This window comes from Dasypus novemcinctus, chromosome 6 (assembly GCF_030445035.2).
Source record: "Dasypus novemcinctus isolate mDasNov1 chromosome 6, mDasNov1.1.hap2, whole genome shotgun sequence".
In the NCBI taxonomy this organism is placed as follows: domain Eukaryota; kingdom Metazoa; phylum Chordata; class Mammalia; order Cingulata; family Dasypodidae; genus Dasypus; species Dasypus novemcinctus.
In genome coordinates, this window is record NC_080678.1 from 77,993,421 (window position 1) to 78,000,792 (window position 7,372).

At 50.0% G+C, this 7,372-nt stretch overlaps 1 pseudogene; it reads left to right on the forward strand.

Annotated features, from left to right (window-relative positions):
* The first annotated feature begins 4,410 nt into the window (after positions 1-4,410).
* On the forward strand, positions 4,411-5,976 carry LOC101428691 (TBC1 domain family member 1 pseudogene; annotated as a pseudogene).
* The last annotated feature ends 1,396 nt before the right edge of the window (positions 5,977-7,372 follow it).

Consider the following 7,372-nt stretch of genomic DNA (forward strand, 5'->3'; position numbering starts at 1 on the left):
GCCTTGCACAAGTGCTAAATAAATGTTAACTTCCTTGCTATTATTTTTATTATTGTTGCTCTCTTGTTTATCTATTTTTTAAAATTGTGGCAACATATATATACAACATAAAATGTGCCCTTTTAATCATTCTTAAGTGTACAATTCAGTGTCACAATGTTGTGCCACCATCACCACCTTCCATTACTAAAACTTTTTCATTATCCAAAACAATCTTATCATTTTTTTATTTTTTATTTTTTTAATGTTACATTAAAAAAATATGAGGTCCCCATTTACCCCCCACCCCCCTCACCCCACTCCTCCCCCCATAACAACAACCTCCTCCATCATCATGAGACATTCATTGCACTTGGTGAATACATCTCTGAGCACCGCTGCACCTCATGGTCAGTGGTCCACACCATAGCCCCCATTCTCCCACAGTCCACCCAGTGGGCCATGGGAGGACATACAATGTCCAGTAACTGTCCCTGCAGCACCACCCAGGACAACTCCAATCTTATCTATTCTTGATTCCTTGAGGTTGGGAGATTTTTCCCTTTTTCCTCTTACCATCCTCTAAAGCAGATTCTAGGATATTTTCAGCAGATTAATGAGAGAAAAATAGAGGAAAATTAGGATATGAACATAAAATGGAGCCAAATGAGAGACTAATACAGAGCTAGACACCTTTGCTTTGGTGGGTCACAGGGTTGGCTCTGAGCTTCCTAGTAACCAATGAGAAAAGGGAAACTGGATCAATTATGCAACTCACCAATGTATCTGTAAGAGAACACAAGGTCAGAGCTTAGGGAAAACACACCCCGAGCAGGACTTTTTCCTTTTCACTATGCTTCCTCTTTGATCTATGATTGAGTTTGCTGAAGGGAAGTGACACTTTGTGGGAAAGTGTTTCTGAATGCAACAGAGGCCCTCGCCCTCGGCAAAGGCCCAAAGCTCACTGTCTCCCACCGACCCAATCAAGAAGACCTAGTTCTTGGGCCAGAGAACTAACCTTGCAATAGAAAGGGGTTTCTGAAACCAAAAGCATCACATACCGATAACAAACAAGATGTGTGCGAACTGTGGTTAGGCTGTTTTGTAGCAACCCTTATTTCCTCTCTTTTGCAACTTCAGGTTCACTGGGGTAGGACCTAAACATGAATCACTCAGGCCCAGTGCTCACGCTGACAGAAATTTTATCTAAACCTGCCCCCCAACCCCCTACAATCCCCACCAATGCCGAGTGTTCAGGCTGATTTAAATTATGTCTAGGCCACTCCTCAAATCTATCAATCAGGAAAGCTTTAATGATCCCTTATTTTATGCAAGGCCCTGCTTGGGATCCTATGCACCCAGCTGCCAGAAATGGGGACCGAGGAGAAGGTGCAAACGATCCAGGCTTTAGGGACCCAGGGGAGGGAGCGACGAACTTGAGGACCTGGAGAGGCCTGACGTCATGGACGAGGTGGGACTTGAAGGATGAGGAGAGGCAAAGAGGAGAAGCCGCGTCTGACGGGAGGACGCAGGGGCGCCCCGCAGAAGCGAAGGGCTGGATGTGCCAGCAGCGCTCGCGCACCAGGGGAGCCTGGCTGGCGCGGAGCAGAGGTCCCCCGAGGGGAGAAGGGGCGGGGAGGAAGGACGTCGACGTCCTGGGAGGCGCAGCCTGCTGGAGCTGCTCCTGCGCCCTCAGCCCACCTGCCCCGGCCCGGGGGAGAGGCGGGCCACGCTCTCTCCTCCTGGCAACGCCCTCCAGGGAGCCCCCACCGCAATCCAGTGTGGGACTTTCTAAAGCGACTTGTTCACTGCGAGCTTATGGACTTTTAAAAAATACACCCTTTCTCACGACATTCTGAACGTAATTAACACCACTGAATTGTAGGTTTAAAAGTGATTAAAATGGGAAATTGTATGTTGTCTATATGTCACCAGGATAAAAAAATTTAAAAAAATTTATAACTGTTCAACACAAAGAGTGAACCGTGTAAACCATGGACTACAGTGAATAGAATAATTACAAAAATATTGCTTTATCAACTGTAACAAAAGTATCACACTAATGCAAAGTGTGTGTGAGGGTGGTAGGTGGGAACTCTGTACTTTCTGCATGATTTTTCCGTAAACCTACAACTTCTCTATTAAAAAAAAAACTTCTCTGAGTGAGGCTGATAGTCAATATTAAAATTTCTGTCCTGTGGAAATCACGAGGTGCCAACCATTTTCTTTGTGGGAAAGCCGCAGCGAAGGCATTAAATAGTTATGCCTGCAGGTAGAGCTGGACTGGGATCTTTGCTCGGGAAAATGTCAAGACTCTGAACTTGGTTACAGGTATTGGATAACTCAGGCATTTACTGTATGGAACCTTCTTTTTCCATTCTTCGGGGAAATTTAACTAGTTACCTTTATTTTGGCTCTTGGGTAGAACCCAAGGATATGTCTTGATCCTAAAGGTGCTGGTATCTGAAACATTTGACTGCTCTTAGAACGACTGGATCATATTCCTTAAAGGAAATGCTCGTGGGACCCAGTGAGGAGCCGAGTGGGGTGGGGAGTGTGGGCCCAGCAGGACAGAGGGCAGGGCTCCCAGAGGTATGAAAGCTTCACTCCGCAGCTAGGCACTGGAAGCTCGGAGAGGTTCAGAAGAAAAGATGTATCTTGCCCAAAGTCACGGAGCTGGAAAGGCAGGAGTTTGGCTTCTAAATTCAGGTGACTGCAGAGCTCAGCTCTCATCTGCGGCGGAGGTGGGGGAGCCAACAAAACCCAAGCAGAATCACCAGGAGAACGAATAGAAATGTTGGGTTCCTGGGCCCTGTGCCCGAGATTCAGGCCCAGCGGGCCTGGGCCCAGGCAGCTGCACCCGTCACAATCCGCAGGTGATGACCAGCCCGACCTGGGGACCCTCATGGTAAAGAACCCTCCGAGTAGGTCCACCGTGGGGCTGCGGGGCGAAGGGTTTCTGCCAGGAGCTCCCAGGGGCAGGGTGGAGGCTCCCAACGGAGAGGCTCTGGACTGGAAGGATGGAGGAAGAGCAGAAAAGAGGAAACCGTCCTCTCTGTGGAAATGTCTGAGAACTGAGCTGAGCACGGAAGAACGCGTCATTCTCGTAGGCGCAAGAGGCTGTGGAAATCGCGTCTTGCTGACTTGGGCTCCTGCCCCCGCCGCCTCCGCCTGCTCACGTCACACCGAGAATCTCAACTTCCCTTCAGGCCTGGGAGCAGGGGGGGAGCTCTGGCGTCCCAAGCAAGGCTTAAAGCCCACCTGGCCCCAAACTGCCGGGGCAGGGCACCCCCTCTCACGCCCACGGACTCCTCTCCAGCCAAGCGAGGCAGGGAGCCTCAGTCTTCAGCCTGCAAGTCTGCATCCACCACAGGGGTTCTTCGCCTTCCAGGGGCCTGGGGCTCAGACCCCTTGGAAAGTCTGATGAAACTCTCCGCCTTCTCTGTAGGAAAAAGCACGTGCACCTGAATTTTGGCTGACAGTTGCAGGGACACGAGGGGACCTCCTGGAGCCCATTTGTGAAGCCCTAGGGGCCCGTGGGCCCCTCGGTTAAGCATCGCTAGTCCATCTGGAAGCCTCTACATGTGCTGTCCGGTGTGGTCACCCCAATCCCACGTGGCTACTGAGCCCCTGAAATGTGGTTGGTTTGAACTATGTGCTGCAAATGAGACATGCATGTGGGATTTTGAAGACTCAGTAGGAAAAGCGAATATAAAGTATCTCACTAATTTTTTCTTATTGATCACGTATTAAAAGATAAGTTTGACAAAGAAAAAAACCATGAAACAAAAATAATAATAATAAAATATAAGTTGGGGGAGTGGATGTAGCTCAGGGGTTGAGCGCCTGCTTCCCACGTGTAAGGTCCTGGGTGCAGTCCCCCAAACTTTCTAAAAAAATGTGGCCGTTTGAACAATGATGTAATGTTAGGCTGTGGTGAGCAGGGAAGGAGAGAAAGGAACAGGATCAGGGAGGCCACCCTGAGGTGACATTTGAGAAGAGAACAGAGTGAGTCACTGAAGGATCTGAGGATACAGATTCCAGGCACAGACGAGAGCAAGGGCAGAGCCTCTGAGGCAGGAGTGTGCCTGGGACACAGTGTGAGCACTGGGGACGCGGCCGCTTACTTGTCATCCCAGGGCCAGGATGGAGGAGTAAGAAGCCCTGAGCTGGGAGCTGGCGGTGGACAGGAGACCTTCAGGATTCCTGACCTGCGAGACCTTCAGGATTCCTGACCTGCTCCTTTTGCTTCCTCCCTTCCCCAATCCCCCCATTGTTACCCCTGGTTTCTGAGCAGTCTAAGAGTCATTGTTGGGAAGCGGATGTGGCTCAAGTGATAAGACCTCTGCCTATCTGGGAAGACCCGGGTTCAGTCCCTGGAGCCACCTGGTGAAAAGGAAGAAGAGAAAGCGTGCCTGTGAACCAGTGCCTATGTGGCGAGCCAGTTGCCGCGTGGTGAGCCAGTGCCCACGTGGTGAGCCAGTACTCGCGCAAGTGAGTCATGCAGCAAGATGATGATGCAACAAAAGAGAGGTGAAGAGGAGAGTCAAGATGGAGTGCAGCAGAAACCAGGAACTGAGGTGGCGCAACTGACAGGGAATCTCTCGCCGCATCAGAGGTCCCCGGGATCGAATCCTGGTGTCAGTCCCAACACCAAAAAAATAGCATTGGAGAAAAATTTTAAGGAGATATCCTTTTGCTCTCAGGGCATTAGACATGTGGATCACTTTGGGTTTATCTGCCATCTTAGGGAGATGGAGGCTTTCATTTCATCTGTTACGTGTTTCAGTGCACAAATAAAGCTGGTTGATGAAATTATGATGACCCTGAAACAGCCTTCACAGCGGTGGCCGTGCAGCAGACGTCTAAGATGCCGACTCAACTGTGTGAGGGGCGTCCTGTGCAATGCCTGCACAAGCTCTGTGAAAAGGGAGAGGGAATGAATCCTTGCAAAACCAAACTTGAATTGCAGAAACACCTGACAACGTTAACCACTCAGGAACAAGCAACTATTTTTGAGGAGGTTCAGAAATTGAGACCAAGAAATGAGCAGCGAGAGAATGATTGATTATTTCTTTCCTGAGATGTATATATGAAGAGAAACAAAAAGATCACGTCGCTATTGGGGCGATAAAGCAGGTATCACAGCTTGCAACAGAGAATCTTGGAAGTGAATCACCACCTAGTGCCACTCGATTTAGGCTAGATATGCTGAAAAACAAAGCAAAAAGATCTTTACCAGAGTCCTTAGAAAGTATTTTGTCCCGGGGCAGTAAAGCCAGAGGCCCACAGGAACATTCTACAAGTGTGCATCTGGACAGCTCCGGGTCTAGTACATTAAGTAACGCCAGCAAAGGGCCTTCTGGGTGTGAAAAGGAGGCCTTGCCCATCTCCGAGAGCCCCTTCAAGCCCCTCGGCTCTTCGGATGACCTGTCCACTGACTCAGAGAGCCATCTCACAGAAGAGCCTGCCCAGCTCTGGCCCCAGCAGGACTTCAGAAGGCGAGCCAACACCCCGAGTCATTTCCCCGTGGAATGCCAGGAGCCTCCAGAACCTGCTGAGGGGTCTCCAGTGGCCTCGCAAAGGAAACTTGTGAGGTATCCCTCAGTGAGCACAGAGATGCCTCACGAGCGAGAGGACTTTGAGTCCAAAGCAGACCGTCCAGGGGATGCCGGCGGAAACCCCGTGAAGACGCGGAGGCATTCATGGGGACAGCAGATCTTTCTCCCAGCGGCCACTCCACAGAAAGCGTGCGACTCTCCAAACAGATATGAAGATTATTCAGAGCTGGGAGAGCTTCCCCCACGATCTCCTTTAGAACCAGTTTGTGAAGATGGACCCTTTGGCCCTGTACCAGAGGAAAAGAAAAGGACATCTCGTGAACTTCAAGAGTTATGGCAAAAGGCAATTCTATAACAGATACTACTTCTCAGAATGGAGAAGGAAATCAGAAGCTACAAGGTTCGTTTGCCATTGTTGATACTGAATGACTCCTGATGACCTTAATTTATCTTGGCTCTGAAATGAATCACATTAGACATAAGCATTTTTTGTCATAAAAAAAAAATAAAAGGGAATATAGTCAAGAAAAAAAAAAAAAAAAAACTAGAAGAGAAGACCAAAAACAGAGAGATGCAGAAGATCACACAGTGAATGGACACAGACAACAAGAACAGCAGAGCAGGGGTGGGGGGTGGGGAAAAAAGTAGTCATTATCCTGTTGTCTTTTCCCAGATCGGAATTGGGTCTTTTCTTTTGAAGTTCAGGGTCCTAAAACCTCTACTCCATTCCTTTCTGGTCTCCCCCCAGGGATATCCCTGAAACTTTTCACTCTGCCTCTTAGGGTTTGAGGGCAGCTCTACTTTCCACTAGGAGGGGACAAGCAGCCCCCAGGCTCCTGGGCAGGTGGGCTGTCTACCTGGTTCACTCCTTCACCTCCTTCAAGTCTTCACTCAGATGTGACCTTGTCAGGGAACTTTCCTGACCACCTTGTTTTAAAGGAGCACATCCCACCTTCAGCTGCCCTTCCCCTTTGCTTTGTTCATTTTCCCCGTAGCACTTAGCACCTTCTAACTCACTGTATAATTTCCTTAAGTATTAACTTGCTGCTTACTGTCTCCCCCACGCCCCCCCCCCCCACATACATATTCTACTAACATATAAACCCCATGAGGCAAAGATTTGTACCTTTTGCTCATTGATTATAGTCCAAGCACCTAGAACAGTGCCTGGCACATAGTAGGGTCTTGAAAAATATCTGTGGAACGGAAATGGGTTGTGAAAAATAATCTTAAATGACTGAAATGGAGGAGTCCAAAGAGATCACTCCTCTGCTCCTTTCTCTAGGAGGGAGCAGAGACTCTGAAAACAAGGGAATTCTTCAGAATACCTTCTAGAGTGTGCCAGGCTCGTGGCAGGAGTGGAGGTGCGGCAGATGCAGAGCCTGCCTTCACGGAGCTTGCGTTCTAATTGGGCCCCCCCCAATCAGTGGGCAGCGAGGGCTACCTCCTTGCACAACTCCAGGGGGCACCATTTTCACAGGTCGCCATCTAAGTGGTGACCTGGAGTCGTGCAATGCAGTTGCCCGGGGGTGAGGGAGGTGGGGGGAGACTGGGAATGGACTAGGGGGCTGCTCGGGGCTCAGAATAAAGAAAGAGCACAACTGTGCAGGAAGGGGCAGCTGCGAGGGCACGCCCAAGAGTGAGCACCGCCAGCCCAAGCCAGGAGGAGCCCAGGCCCAAGAGGCCCTAGAGGTGCTCCTGATGGGGGCAGAGTGCAGGCTGCCTCTGGCACCAGGCCCTCTGGACCACTGGGCCTCTCTCACCCGTGCTCCCTGGATTCTGGATTCTCTTCCTCCCGATGGGGCTCTTCGCTCTGACTGCACGATAGAATC